Here is a 16,430-nt window from a genome sequence, read left to right as displayed (position 1 = left end):
TAGACACAGGCAACAGAGCATGCACAATGTCGGCACTAGTACAGTGTATATCCACCTTTCGCAGCAATGCAGGCTGCTATTCTCCCATGGAGACGATCGTAGAGATGCTGGATGTAGTCCTGTGGAACGGCTTGCCATGCCATTTCCACCTGGCGCCTCAGTTGGACCAGCGTTCGTGCTGGACGTGCAGACCGCGTGAGACGACGCTTCATCCAGTCCCAAACATGCTCAATGGGGGACAGATCCGGAGATCTTGCTGGCCAGGGTAGTTGACTTACACCTTCTAGAGCACGTTGGGTGGCACGGGATACATGCGGACGTGCATTGTCCTGTTGGAACAGCAAGTTCCCTTGCCGGTCTAGGAATGGTAGAACGATGGGTTCGATGACGGTTTGGATGTACCGTGCACTATTCAGTGTCCCCTCGACGATCACCAGTGGTGTACGGCCAGTGTAGGAGATCGCTCCCCACACCATGATGCCGGGTGTTGGCCCTGTGTGCCTCGGTCGTATGCAGTCCTGATTGTGGCGCTCACCTGCACGGCGCCAAACACGCATACGACCATCATTGGCACCAAGGCAGAAGCGACTCTCATCGCTGAAGACGACACGTCTCCATTCGTCCCTCCATTCACGCCTGTCGCGACACCACTGGAGGCGGGCTGCACGATGTTGGGGCGTGAGCGGAAGACGGCCTAACGGTGTGCGGGACCGTAGCCCAGCTTCATGGAGACGGTTGCGAATGGTCCTCGCCGATACCCCAGGAGCAACAGAGTCCCTAATTTGCTGGGAAGTGGCGGTGCGGTCCCCTACGGCACTGCGTGGGATCCTACGGTCTTGGCGTGCATCCGTGCGTCGCTGCGGTCCGGTCCCAGGTCGACGGGCACGTGCACCTTCCGCCGACCACTGGCGACAACATCGATGTACTGTGGAGACCTCACGCCCCACGTGTTGAGCAATTCGGCGGTACGTCCACCCGGCCTCCCGCATGCCCACTATACGCCCTCGCTCAAAGTCCGTCAACTGCACATACGGTTCACGTCCACGCTGTCGCGGCATGCTACCAGTGTTAAAGACTGCGATGGAGCTCCGTATGCCACGGCAAACTGGCTGACACTGACGGCAGCGGTGCACAAATGCTGCGCAGCTAGCGCCATTCGACGGCCAACACCGCGGTTCCTGGTGTGTCCGCTGTGCCGTGCGTGTGATCATTGCTTGTACAGCCCTCTCGCAGTGTCCGGAGCAAGTATGGTGGGTCTGACACACCGGTGTCAATGTGTTCTTTTTTCCATTTCCAGGAGTGTAGTTTCAAGAATAGTCATCTCTATTTGAAAGACGGTATAAAGCCCATGGTTTATATTCATTAATTCATACGAACTAAATGTTTGAATACGGTCACTGTTTATGAAACAAACATTTCAGTCCCAGTAGTTCCAGGACAGATCCGCGCGTGATTACAACACTATTATCCCAGTGGTTAGTGTCGTTCTGCCCCATAAAAATCTAGAAAAATGAGACGAAACGTCGTATAACACTATCTCTGTTTCTTATTACTTGCATACAATTGTTAACTTTACGACAGTCCACTTGGAACTCGAACACAATTTCCTTAATTTTTTTACTGTTATTCAGAGTGTATCTTTCAGGAGCCGTCAGACATTTTTTCTCTGGTATTTCTGCAGATATCTGCAATTTATTTATTGCAGTGAGTAGCTGGAGTCGCCCCAAAAAATACTGCTCGTAACGTCTTTCATGCGATGTCCAGAGTCGACGGAAAGCGTCGTGCTCACAAATCACTTATCAGGTTGCAGAAAGGAACATTTCAACACCCTTCACAAAATAAACATGGTACCGTTACCCTTCTCATGCTGCACAACTTTATCACAACTGCGGTTACCAATTGTTTGTTGACAAACAAGATGTTCCTAGGCGAGCTGAGAATGCATTCGTGGCAGAACGTTTGAAGTGGCCTCTGAAGGACACCGCCTTGCTACACAGTGCAGTGCTCATATGTGAATCAGACGAAAAGAATAAATACCATTTTTTGCACTAGTAGAGAAGAAAAAAATCAGTGAATTTTTAAGGTGGAATATATGACGTTTGTAAGAGCTGGAACATTCCCCAACTCTCTGAGATGCAACACAATGCTACATGCAGTCATAAATACTGAAGAGCCAAAAAAACTGGTACACCTGCTAATATCGTGTAGGGCCCCCGCGAGCACGCAGAAGTGCCGCAGCACGACGTGGTATGGACTCGACTAATTTCTGAAGTAGTTCTGGAGGGAAATGATACCATGAATCCTGCAGGGCTATCGATAAATTCGTAAGAGTACGAGGGGGTGGAGATCTCTTCAGAACAGCACTTTGCAAAGCATTCCAGATATGCTCAGTAACGTTCATGTCTGGAGAGCTTGGTGGCCAGCGGAAGAACACTCAGAAGACTGTTCCCCGAGCCACTCTGTAACAATTCTGGACGTGTGCAGTGTAGCATTGTCCTGCTGGAATTGCCCAAGTCCGTCGGAACGCACAATGGACATGAATGGACGCAGACGATCAGACAGGATGCTTAGTTACGTGTCACCCGTCAGAGTCGTATCTAGGTGCATCAGGGTCCCATATCACTGCAACTGCACACGCCCCACATCATTACAGCGCCTCCACCAGCTTGAACAGCCCCTGCTGACATGCAGGGTCCATGAATTCATGAGGTTGACTCCATACCCGCACACGTCCACGCGCTCGATACAATCTGAAACGAGACTGGTCCGACCAGGCAACATGTTTCCAGTCATCAACAGTCCAATGCCGGTGATGACGGGCCCAGACGAGGCGTAAAGGTTTGTGTAATGCAGTCACCAAGGGTACACGAGTGGGCCTTCGGCTCCGAAAGCCCATATCGATGATGTTTCGTTGAATGGTTCGCACGCTGACACTTGTTGATGCCCCCCCTCCCCAAAAAAAAAGTTGCTCTTGCTTCATAAGTGGTGCAGTACAGGAAGAATCATGTTCATTTACTACAAAATAAATAAAAAATAAAAAAAATATGAATAGCATTGAAATCTGCAGGAATTTGCGGAAGGGTCGCACTTCTGTCACTTTGAACGAATTTCTTCAGTCGTCATTGGTCTCGTTCTTGAGGGATCTTTTTCCGGCCGCAGCGATGTCGGAGGTTTGATGTTTCACCGGATTCAGGATTTTCACGATACACTCGTGAAATGGTCGTACGGGGAATCCCCATATCGTCGCTATTTCGGAGTTGGGAGGTGTTGTGCCCCACCGTTCGTGCGGCGACTATAAGACCACGTTCAAACTCAATGAGATCTTGATAACCCGTCATTATAGCAGCAGTAAGCGACCTAATAACTGCGTTAGACACTTGTTGTCTTATATAGGCGTTGCCGAGCGCAGCGCCGTATTCTGACTGCCTACACATCTCTGTATTTGAATATGTATGCCTATGCCAGTTTCTTTGGCGCTTCAGTGTAATTTCGAATTCTGCTGTCTATTTGGCAAGCCTTCACAATAATATGTCAAACTGGGGAGCAGCATCCTAATTCAGGCCTCGGCTGTTACGTCGGGTCTACGAGCCAGTCTGAGACATTTTTTGAGGGTTTTCCACGTTCGTCTCGTTGAATGCTGGTCCTGGGTTAAATTTACCCCAAACAACCAAAGAAATGGAAAACATTTCGTTCAGCTTTTCTTACGCCAGTCAGCATTAATATATAGGAAACATGAAAATAATGCATCGGTCTATTAACATGATGACATGTTAAGTCTTGAAGGAAGGAAAAATTGCTAAAGATTGAATCGAATTTTTTTTAAAGAGTCTATTTCTAGAATCAACTATTGGCATTTTATGAGGGTTATTTTTGTTGCTATCTAACAGTATTGCATTAATAGATTAGACTTGTTTTCTGTTTCAGATTTTTAATTTTCCATGTAATTATAGCTGTATCAATAAAAATCACTTTTGTGATTATTTTCTATTTACCAACTCATTGGAACATTTGGTTTAATGACACAAGGATGTAATTTCAGGCTGTTAATTGACAAACGTAGTGTCCATACTCATATTACTAACATAAAAACGACGTACTTTGCATATCCTAAATATTATATTTACCGTTTCAGGCATCAAAGTAGTCTAACTGAAAAGAATTGTTGATTAGTTACTAAACATTTGAGATACACTGACTTAGAAAAAATCGCAACACCAAAAAACAGTTACGGCAGAGTAATGAAATTTCGAGAATACGTTTGTGTATATAACATAAATAAGTGATTAGCAATGCAACATGACAGGTAAATGCAAGCGCGAGGTAAGCCATTTCAAATGTGAAATGCCGGTACATTAATAACTTGGTAATCGCCAGAATGTTGAATGGAAGCATGCAGACGTGCATGCTTTGTGTTGTACAGGCGACGGATGTCAGTTTGTGGTACGGAGTTCTGCACGGCTATTTGGTGAATTTCGTTCTTCGTTAAATATTTGACCAGCCGCTGTCCCACATCCACAATGGATCAACAGAGACTCTGTAAAGGATGTTGGGTTACAGCAGAGAGTTATCCTGTTGGAAAACACCCCCTGGAATGCTGTTATGTCCTAGACCATAACTCCAGGTGTAGGTCCAGTGTGTCCAGCACGCAGTCGGATTGTTTGCAAGCCCTCAACTGACCTCCTCCTAACAAACGTACGGCCATCACTGACACCGGGACAGAACTAGCTTTCATCAGAAAACACAACAGACCTCCACCCTGCCCTCCAGTGAGCCCTCACTTGATACTACATACAGGTTTGGGGTCAGTGGAGTGCACGCTATAGGGCGACTGGTTCGGAGCTGTCTTTTAAGTAACCGATTTGTAACAATTCGTTGTGTCACAGTGGTGCCAACTGCTGCTCAGATTACTGCTGCAGGTGCAGTACGATGCACCAGAGCCATACTCCGAACACGATGGTCTTCTCTCCCTGTAGAGCCACGTGGCAGTCTGGAACCTGGTCTCCTTGCGACTGTACAGTCTTGTGACCACCGCTGCCAGCAGCCGTGTACAGCGGCTAAATTCCTGCCAAGTCTTCCTGCAAATCGCTGAAGAAACGTACAGCTTGTCATGATTCCGTTACACGACCTCGTTCAAACTCATCGAGGTGGTGTTAATGACGTCTTTGTCGCCTTAGTCATTCTTGAATAACATCAACTCACCGCATCCAATCTGAAAGGTAACTTCGCTCACGACCATTACAACGTGTATTTAAAGCAAGCCTTATTGACATCCTCATAGCGGCGCTACTAGCACCACTCTTATGCGACTGGTGCGAAATCTGAACAGACACCACTTTTCAGATGTAGAAACAAGCCTACCAATCATCGTTTATGTCGCACAACTCCTTCTTGGTGTTGCGATTTTTTTCGTCAGTGTATAATAAGTTTCTTGTTCATCTTGTCCAATTTAGTTGTTCGAGCGTGATACTTTCTGAAACTCATCGAATGGCTTACATAAAAAATGCCAATTTTGGAATTTTGTCTCCTCATGTATAAAGTTATGCGTCCATGTTCATTCTTAGCGAAGGGCGTTGATTACGAAATTCCAAAGCCCACGCTCCAGAGCGAATGAAGAAACATACCAATCCCTCCAGCATTAATTTCGGATAACGATTACGACGCCAAAATTATAAAAATTCGAGCTCCTATGGAGAGGTACCACCAACGGTCTTCTTGCCCACTTACCATACGCGAATGGAATAGAAAAGGGAAGGTGCGGAGGGGGGGGGGGGGGGCGGCCTCTGGCACACACCGTGCTGGGCTTGTCGTGTACAAATGGCTCTGAGCACTATGGGACTTAACTTCTGAGGTCAGCAGTCCCCTAGAACTTAGAACTACTTAAACCTAACCAACCTAAGGACATCACACACATCCATAAAATGTTCAAATGTGTGTGCAATCTTATGGGACTTAACTGCTAAGGTCATCAGTCCCTAAGCTTACACACTACTTAACCTAAATTATCCTAAGGACAAACACATGCCCGAAGGAGGTCTCGAACCGCCGCCGGGACCAGCCGCACAGCCCATGACCTCTCGGCTAATCCCGCGCGACTTGCGGTGTACAGGTCTCGATGTACATGTAGAATTAATAGCCGTCTTTGTTGCACTTGTGTAGGGTTTTTTTTATTCTTGACTCAGCATGTCAAACGTCAATCTTGCGGTCATCAATTGTCACATTCTCGCTACAACAGAATTACCGATAATCCTATAACCTGGCTACGTCTTCAAATGGTTCAAATGGCTCTGAGCACTATGCGACTTAACTTCTGAGGTCATCAGTCGCCTAGAACTTAGAACTAATTAAACCTAACTAACCTAAGGACATCACACACATCCATGCCCGAGGCAGGATTGGAACCTGCGACCGGAGCGGTCGCTCGGCTCCAGACTGTAGCGCCTAGAACCGCACGGCCACTCCGGCCGGCTGGTTACGTCTACCTGAGTTCGTCTCCAGTCTGCCAATAGCCCTCTATTACAGATGTTTCTGTTACTAACACTTCTGCCATTTTTCCCATACGAGATGCATTCTGTCGGTCTCAGAACACTAACCATTCACGCCAATCAAGGAGATGTCGCTTCTGATGAGACTTGCTGATTCATAACAGATCTACACCACGTGAAAAAGTTTACTACCTAGTAGGTCTTCCACCACCACCACCACCAGGTACCCGCCAAGAGTACGCATCCAGATTGGAGAAATCTAAGGGATATTAATTTTAGGACCCATACATTAAATGGGTATCAACAGATAACTCAGAGGTTCAAGGCGAGGAAGAGCCTTGTTCATGTGACAGAAAGTCTCACTGAACCATCCTCACACATTGTAATAAATTCATGGCAGTCTATATCCAGCCACGTTGCACTATGGACGATGTCTTCTGAAAACGTTCCTTTAGGTCACGAGTAAAGTTGGCTTATACACAAAGCGCCAACAGCCTGCGCTCTGAAGTTGGCAGAACGAAGGTCAAGATGAGGAAACAGCTGGTTTGCCTGCAACTCTACCTTATGCGAATGTTGTGTAGATGAGACAATGAGCTACCATCTGGTCTGCAAGTTGTGTCCGACTACATGGTGTCTAAAGAATGTGGCTGATGTTACCAAAGAACCATGAGAATTAGCTGCACATTGGTCGCGCCCTTTGTAGTATGTATTTGTGCAGTAAATAATCAGCCCATACCGTTAACTGCTAGTAAAAACAATAACGCCTATAATCTCAATCTGTTTGGAGCATCTTTGTTAATGTTTGTGATATCCTGTAAGTTATAGTTTATGTTTCTGACACGAGTAAAAAATAAAAACACTGACTAACGACACAGTCTGGACCATGCGGACGACTGAGGAACATTTGAATGTATTCCAGCGTCGCTAGTTTTCTGATGCAGATTTGTCTCGGTAAAGTAATAAAGTGTCCAGTACACGTCGTTTTCAGTAATTTTGTAATCTACAGAAATCGGGATAGTCTTTCCAGTCTGCACACGAAGGCACAGTGGATCGCATTCCAATTACCCGACCAAGTGAAAGCGCTTAGATCTAAAACTGGTTTCTTCAGCGAAGCTAAACCTATACGGAGAAAATACCTCAAGGAAGTCTTGTAGCATTTAGCGTTGCACTTGTGTCAGGTGCAAATCTATGAGTGAAAGGAAGATTGAGATGGTGAACGCCGGTACCACTGTAACTCGTTCACCTTGTGGTCACCCAATTTAACGTCCAACTACGATGGTCAGTTCACTTTCAACAGCCGGCCGGAGTGGCCGTGCAGTTCTAGGCGCTACAGTCTGGAACCGAGCGACCGCTACGATCGCAGGTTCGAATCCTGCCTCGGGCATGGATGTGTGTGATGTCCTTAGGTTAGTTAAGTTTAATTAGTTCAAAGTTCTAGGCGACTGATGACCTCAGAACTTAAGTCGCATAGTGCTCAGAGCCACTTGAACCAATCACTTTCAACAACGCCACGTTCCTATGAATCTGGTCTACGACACATGAGTAAAATCTGGTATCCAGCGTTGTACAAAGTAATTTCTCATTGCATTAGTGACTAAAATCGAGAGATGACAATGTTTCTAGAATTCAGAGAAGAATGAAAATTTTTATCTCGCGGACCAGTGAATCATTACGGAGGTGGTTATCTTCAGTTGTAGTTTGTCAGTTCCTCTGCACCAGTTTCCGCACGATAGGTGAACTTAGGGTATTACACAATATTCGAGTAATATAGGATAACATGATTTCTCATCCGTCGAAAGGTGTCGCACGTGAGAGACACATGAATACGTCAAATGTTCCTGTGATGCTCTGTACCCAGTCTAGTTTGTCTGCAGACGTTATGTATGTCACGGCGCAGAAAAAGTATGTTGAATTTTAAATGATAAATATTTTTTTCAGCAAAACGTTCTCTCATGTCACTCGTAACATGGTATAGTACTGGAATAAAAACAATTCTTTTCCAATATGTCATAGCATCTTCATTATGATCGAAGTTTTTTCTGTCTCTTTGTCTGCCTGTAACACGAGGAACACTCATCTCCACGTCTAACTCTTCCATAACTGCCTTCGCCTCTTCAACAATACGAGCGAAATGGCTATCAGCATTAGCTCTCATGCCGTCGTACACCTTGAACGTCGAATCTAATTTTGCTTTTGCCATCGCAACGTCAAAGCTAGGGTCTTGTAAGATTTTGCTGACTGGGTATGTTGTGCTCATAATGTCACTCAGAGTAAACAGAGTGATGATAAACTCGCAATTAGAGAGAGCTCGAAGGACAATATTGACTTTGGCAGCCGTTGTTCGTTCCCTCCAACACTGTATTTCTTTAAGAACTTTGCAAACTGTTCCGAGATCAGCTGCGAATTGAATAACAGCATGTCACTCAATCCATCTCGTTTGACAATGTGACTGCAGCGTTTTAGGGGACTCTTAAATGTTGCGAACCGCTTGCTAGGCGCTGTAAAGAACGATACTACTTCTTCAATAGTACCAAGCGAGTTTCTCACAATTTTTACTTTGCAACTGCAAGAGACATCGAAGTTGAGCTGATGATTTCGATGCGGTGCTACTTGCACGTTGATAACTTTCTTTTTTATTGCAGCGACAGGTCCTTTCAATTCTGACATATTAAGTGAGCAACCATCATAGCCTATACCCACAGAGTTCTCCAGTGACAGAGAAAAGCTTTCCATTCTCCTTAGAATCGTAGTACCTAGTACTCCACCAGTAACGCTACACTCTTCATCTTGACTTTCTTGAGGTTCATCGTCAATGTTTCCACTACAATCATTGTCTTAATGGATGTCAACGAAACCCAAAAATCTTTCGTGTAATTGCCGTCACCATCAACATTATTCTCGAATAAACACTTTAGTCGCACTGAAAAATGCAACACTAGTACACTTAACACTAAAACACCCACCGTCACACTCCGCGTATATCTAATATCACTAAGCACAACACTGACTGAAGTCCGTGGTAATAGCCAATAATCGCAGTACACTTTTTATCACTTCCAAGTTATTATGACGACTGTTGTTTTCAAACTGACTACCAGGCAGTGACAGAGAAAAGCTTTCCATTCTCCTCGGTTGCTTCGTGAACTTCGCTGCCAGAATGTTCGCTTCCAGACTTCTATAGAGTGTGGACAAATACCTACTATGAAAGTGACAAGCCAATATGAACCTTACGTCGCATGATATAAGGGCGAGTTTCCAATGATGACGTCGTCCGGCAATTCATGTGTGTGGAAGTATTATTGTCGGTTCTGTTCCTTTTTAGTAACAATGCGTTTTTAGGAATCTTCTCGAAAATCACTATTACCGGAGATATAAGCATCAATAGTTTCCCATACCTAACGAGTTAGGTATGGCAAACCACTGTTACGTTATTAGTAAAAGTATTGTTGCGAGTCTCATAACAATATTTTTACTGAGAACTTACTATGAATTACTATTATTAATACTTCACAATCTACTGATCACTCTCACTCTTGACTAATCTTTACACTTTCAGTTGCTACAACTAGGAGTTTTTACTTGATCATTCTTCAGTCATAATATTTCTGCTTCTGAATGTAAACTAGCTTCCCATTGAGCGAATAGTCCGTATTTAGCCGGCCGGTGTGGTCGAGCGGTTCTAGGCGCTACAGCCTGGAACCGTGCGATCGCTACGGTCGCAGGTTCAAATCCTGTCTCGGGCATGGATGTGTGTGATGTCCTTAGGTTAGTTAGACTTAAGTAGTTCTAAGTTGTAGGGGACTGATGACCTCAGCAGTTAAGTCCCATAGTGCTCAGAGCCATTAGTCCGTATTTATAACCCTACCTATCGAAGGTTTTCTGCAAAAGAAAACAGTAGAATATTTGCAACTTTTCTCGAACAAATGCCAGAGAGAATAACATATCGAGATCATTAGAATGGCAGCGACTTTTCTCGTAGCTATGTGTTAGCTATCTATGTGCCAGACAGAACCGTATAAAATACGATGACGCGGACGCGCGTGGTACATAGGAAAGTACAACTACTCGATAACTCGATTCAGTCGAGTCGACTGACGAAAGAAACGAACGAATAGCGTGCGGGCTGAGTGGGGAGGGCGGCGCGTGTGGCAATGCGAGCGGCCCCATATGTATCCGTCACTGCACTGAAGAGCCAAAGAAACTGGTACATCTGCCAATATCGAGTAAGGCCCCCGTGAGCGCGCAGAAGTGCCGCAACACGACGTGTCACGGATTCGAGCTGTGTGCTGGAGGATTGACATCATGAATCATGCAGGGCTGTCCATAAATCCATAAGAGTACGAGGGAGTGGAGCTCTCTTCTCAACAGCACGTTGCAGGGCATCCCAGATATGCTCAAAAATCTTCATGTCTTGGGAGTTTGGTGGGCAGCGGAAGGGTTTACACTCAGAAGAGTGTTCCTGGAGTCACTCTGTAGCAATTCTCGACGTGTGGGATGTCGCATTGTCCTGCTGGAATTGCCAAGTCAGTCGGAATGCACAATGGATATTAATGGATGGAGACCAGCAGACAGAATGCTTACTTAGGTGTCACCTATCAGAGTCGTATCTAGACGTATGAGGGACCCCATGTCACTCGAATTGCACACGCCCCCACCATTAAAGAGCCTCGACCAGCCTGAACAGTCCCCTGCTGACAAGCAGGGTCCATTGATTCATGAGATTTTCTCCATACCCGTACACGTTCATCCACTCGATACAATCTGAAACGAGACTCGTCAGACCAGGCAACATGTTTCCAGTAATCAACAGTCCAATGTCGGTGTTGACGGGCCGAGGCGAGGCGTAATGCTTTGTGTCGTGCAGTCATCAAGAGTACACGAGTGGGCCTTCGGCTCCGAAAGCCCATATCGATTATGTTTCTTGGCTGACACTTGTTGATGGCTTGCATTGAAATCTGCAGCAATTTGCGACACTTGTGTCACTTTGAACGATTCTCTTCAGTCGTCTTTGGTCCCATTCTTGCAGAATCTTTTTCCGGCCGCAGTGATGTTGGAGGTCCGATGTTTTACCCGATTCCTAATATTCAGGGCACACTCGTGAAATGGTCGTACGGGAAAATTCCCACTTCGTCGGTACCTCGGAGATGTGTGTCCCTTCGCTTGTGAGCCGACTGTAACACCTCGTTCAGACTCACTTAAATCTCTAGAACCTGCGTTTGTAACAGCAGCAACCGATCTAAAAGCTGCGCCAGACACTTGTTGTCTTGTGTAGGCGTTGCCGACGGCAGCGCCGTATTCTGCCTGTTTACATATCTCTGTATTTGAATACGCATGGAATGCCAGTCATTTGCATATCCAAGCATGTGATAAACTTCATTACAATAGACGGAGAACGAAATGGCTTCACGCACATAGTCTATTCCTGTCGAGAAACCTTGTACATGTTTTCATGCTTCAACTCTCCATCCGATAGATGAATTGCTAAGAACAGTGTTCTTATGTCCTTACTCCAAAAGACGTTTCAAAATAGGTTTGGTTCTTAATCCAGTACGATAACGAGCAATGGTTTCATCAAAAACCATATTTTCTGATCATAGATGTCTGAACATCAATATGTAACTTGAAATTGATCACCAGATACCACGAGAGACGGACTAGTCACTGTAAAAGGGCTGAGTTGTCGACAGAGAAGCGAATGACTTCGAACGTGGACTAGTCGTTGGATGGTTCAAATGGTTCAAATGGCTCTGAGCACTATGGGACTTAACATCGATGGTCATCAGTCCCCTAGAACTTAGAACTACTTAAACCGAACCAACCTAAGGACAGCACACAACACCCAGTCATCACGAGGCAGAGAAAATCCCTGACCCCGCCGGGAATCGAACCTTGGAACCCGGGCGTGGGAAGCGAGAACGCTACCGCACAACCACGAGCTGCGGGCAGTCGTTGGATGTCAAGTGGCTAAGAAACCAGTCAGGGACATTCGAACTCTTCTAAAACTGTCCAAGTCGGCTGTTGGTGATCTGATTGTGAAGTGGAAACGTGGAGGAACAACAGCAGCTAACCGAAGGTTAGGCAGACCTCATGTACAACTGGAACTGAAGTACAGAGGTGATGGTTTACGGTGAGGGAGTATTTTTGAGAATAGGGTTCAAAAAATGGTTCAAATGGCTCTGAGCACTATGGGACTTAGCATCGATGGTCATCAGTCCCCTAGAACTTAGAACTACTTAAACCTAACTAACCTAAGGACAGCACACAGCACCCAGCCATCACGAGGCAGAGAAAATCCCTAACCCCGCCGGGAATCGAACCCGGGAACCCGGGCGTGGGAAGCGAGAACGCTACCGCACGACCACGAGATGCGGGCGAGAATAGGGTGTCGTCCACTTCTTGCGCTTAAGAAAACGCTAAATACGTTGGATGGGAACACATTTTTGAATCTTGTGTGCCGGGTACAGTAGAAAACAGTTCGAAGACGATGATTGTATCAGCACGACATTGCACCTTGTCATAAAGCAGCATCTGTGGACAATAACATTTGCTGAAATGTACTCGCCTGCTAAGATTCCCGACCTGAACCCAGTGCAATACCAATGGGATGAGTTAGGCCATCGACTTCGCTACAGACCTAAACGACCAACGCTTCGGCTCTTGAGGAAGAATGGGCTGCCATTCCTCCACAAACATTCAGATGCCTCATTGAAAGTGTCCCCAGCAGATTTCAGGCCGTTATAAAGCTGAATGGTGAACACAACCTCTTATTAATATCAATAGACATCCGAATACTTTTGGTCAGATAGTGCATAAGATATTAGTCATCTTTTTTACAACGGAGTACCGTAGCTGATATTGTGACCAGTCTCCGAGATGTGTATCCTACATGATTGTTATCTACCAACATGTGGAGGTTCGCGGCACAACGAGGGCAGCACAGGCTTGTGCATGAAATCTGTTACAGAACAATAGATCTCTCTCTCTGTCGTTCACGCATGTACGACTATTATCGACTTAATTATTAACCTGGTTGATTATAAAAATACGGAAACTTTGTCTGCTCGAATCGTGAACGTATTCATTCTGGAAATTCGTTCTGGAAAATCAACAACATGGATAAGAAAATGCCGTACGTCGTAAGCGTCTTATCCAGTGAAATTCTTCACTGGATATTCAGAAAACCTTTTGGTTACACAGAACTGAGTTTAACAAGAGAAAGAACCGCAACTATAGAGCTACAGCGCAGTAACTGCAACAACGGACTCGGTTTCGGAAGCAGGGGGGGGGGGGGGAAGGGGGAGGGGGGTCCAAATTCCCGTCTGGCGACTCTGACCTAGGCTTCCATGATTCCCCAAATTACTTGAAGACCAATGCTGGATGTTTCTCAGTGGCCACGGCTGCGATCTTCCAGCACTCGTCTACAGACACGGCTAGTTTTTCTTTAGTGAAGAAACGTTACAACTATATGTTTTTCTTCTCTGTTGTAGGCTCTATAAATAAATTTGTTGGGACAAACGATTTTGCTGATTTCATGTTAGGAAGTATATTAGCAAAATTTATCCCGTGTGTGTGTGTCTAGGAACAGTAATGATTATGCTTGATTGCATAACGAAGGTATCCTTTAGAAAAAAAGAACCGTTGCACTACCAAAATGTAAGCATACCAACAATTAAAACACTTGATACTGGCTTCTTTAATGACGCTGTCGCCATTTGACTGCAATAATTTGTATTTTATTCTTACAGGATCCAGACTTAGGTCATAGGCCTTTTTCAAGTATAAAAACTGGAATAGATACTAGAAGTATAACTCACAAAAGCAGGAAACAGGGCACCCACGATTCTTTACCGTATTTGAGTATCAGAACACACAAGACTAGTATAAAATACAAGTCCTTGTTGAAAACTTATATCAGGGCGCATCTATCACTTGTAAAAGTGAGAACACCTTTAAAACGCCTAAATATGTTGCAAACTTTCATTTGTGGACCATATAGCACAGCTGTTATACGAAACTGCTAACCAATAAACAGGTATACGCTACACTATTGTGTCTGAACAACAGGTGACATGGAAGTAGATGGAACGATCTTCCAAAGATCTCCTTGGACAGACATCAGTTTGCAAAACGCAGTCTGCGGTGTGTTAGGGAACAAGGTAGGTGAACTGTTTTGCGTGATAAATACATTATCTTTGCTTACATTGGTACAGTCGACCAATAAAGTTCACATGTAACCATCGTGAAGTATGTTAGCGTAATATATTTGTGACAGGCATGAACTTTCTGTCTTGAAATACAGATAATTATGTAAAACATGGTGCATTAAATAGGTGAGTATTAATATGTATCGTAACAGATTGCAACAGCAGTACGCAAATACTCCCAAATGTCCTTACACCAGCAGCCTCAAACAGGAAAACCACAACGCAATAGTGCCGAAATGGTAGGGGAGGGGAAATTAATATGGATGCAGCTGTGGAGGTAACAGAACATGAGACATTATTCATATTGGATAGTAGTGGCTGTGGCAGTGGTAACAAGGAAGGAGGAGAATCGAGAGGGAGGGGGGGGGGGGGGTAGCCTGAAGAAGTGGGTGCCCAAAAATGGGGGAGGGGGGGGGACCAAAATTCATACAGTTATTGGACTCAGATCCATACTATCTGACAAATATAAATAAAACTTCTGTAGAGTCCATATCATATATCTTGCTGAGGCGCTATTAAAATATGTCTACTATCGATAACATACCTTGTAAAATTTCTTGAGCATGTGCTTCATTAACATGTACACCACAATTTGTATATGGTGTCGAGGAATGTGAACCATGTTACACAACAGACAATTTCATCCGAATTACGCTCTCAGACTCCTCTTTTATACGTCTTTAGCGCTACGCTGTCATATCTGAATACTTGTTTCCTACACCTCAATTAAAACCTGTAACAGGTTTTATTTCCTGCTTCACAACCTTCGACTGGTGTATCGCAATTAACAGCGAATGCTGACACGGATGAAGGTTCACGAAATTAGAAGCAGAATGTGTGGTTACAAGCCACCACTGACTCCAGTGTGTAATGTTATCCTAGTTACTCAAACGTAATTGAAATAGATTGTAAAAACCAGTCTAAGTCGCTTTACTTTACTGTCGTGAGCGCTTTCTGTCAGTAGACCATTATCAGGCCAAATTGAGGCAACAGCGACGTGGGCATTGAGGTCGTGCAAAAGAGGTGGTTAGTCATTCTCTTCAACGATGCACTATCTGCCAGATACACTTGACACTGTGAGTCGAGGAATGTGAAAATAACTTACGTATACGGTAGACTACATTTCTCGTATCACTACATACTGAAATGCGATAAACTCTAATCTCCTAGCCATGGTCACACCAGACCATGTTGCACAACACACCATTTCAACTGAAGGACGCTAACATTTTGTTAATTTATACGTCTTCGCCTTTCGCGCTACGCAATCAGATCTGCATACCCGTTTCCTCCTACTTGTCTATTCTGCACCTCATCGTCATGCGAGGTTACTTCAGAGACAAGTTTGTCTTGTTTAGAAGATGTGCTTAATTACTCTACCAGTTCTACGAGGATACACACTTCGCTATCTAATCAAGATTTACTGCATCGAGTTAAAGCTTCTAACTGTAATACGAACTGCAGTTTTGCTTCGGCGGAGATACTGAAGTCTCTTATTATCGCTACTTGTAATTGGATATTTCGATGTAGCGAGGCTGCTGTATTGTTTAGTTCAACTGAGTGTTACTATTTTTATTGGCTAAGATCATCAATCTTGCGTACTGCGACTTACATTGGCTTACATGAACAGTGGTTCAGTAGCTCTTGATCAGAGCTAGTAAAAACGATAAAACTTAACGTTTGAGAATATACACTGACGGGGAATGTCACACGACGAACAGCTTGACCGAATGCCACCATACTG

The 16,430-nt window shown here is 44.8% G+C and overlaps 1 protein-coding gene across 1 annotated transcript in view; it reads right to left on the bottom strand.

Annotated features, from left to right (window-relative positions):
• The window catches only part of LOC126188683 (fatty-acid amide hydrolase 2-like), a 441,285-nt gene that overhangs the window by 322,178 nt on the left and 102,677 nt on the right, over positions 1–16,430 (bottom strand). The window lies entirely within an intron of this gene.

The sequence above is a fragment of the Schistocerca cancellata genome, chromosome 5 (genome assembly GCF_023864275.1).
Source record: "Schistocerca cancellata isolate TAMUIC-IGC-003103 chromosome 5, iqSchCanc2.1, whole genome shotgun sequence".
NCBI lineage: Eukaryota > Metazoa > Arthropoda > Insecta > Orthoptera > Acrididae > Schistocerca > Schistocerca cancellata.
This window is presented reverse-complemented; position numbering and strand designations above follow the sequence as displayed.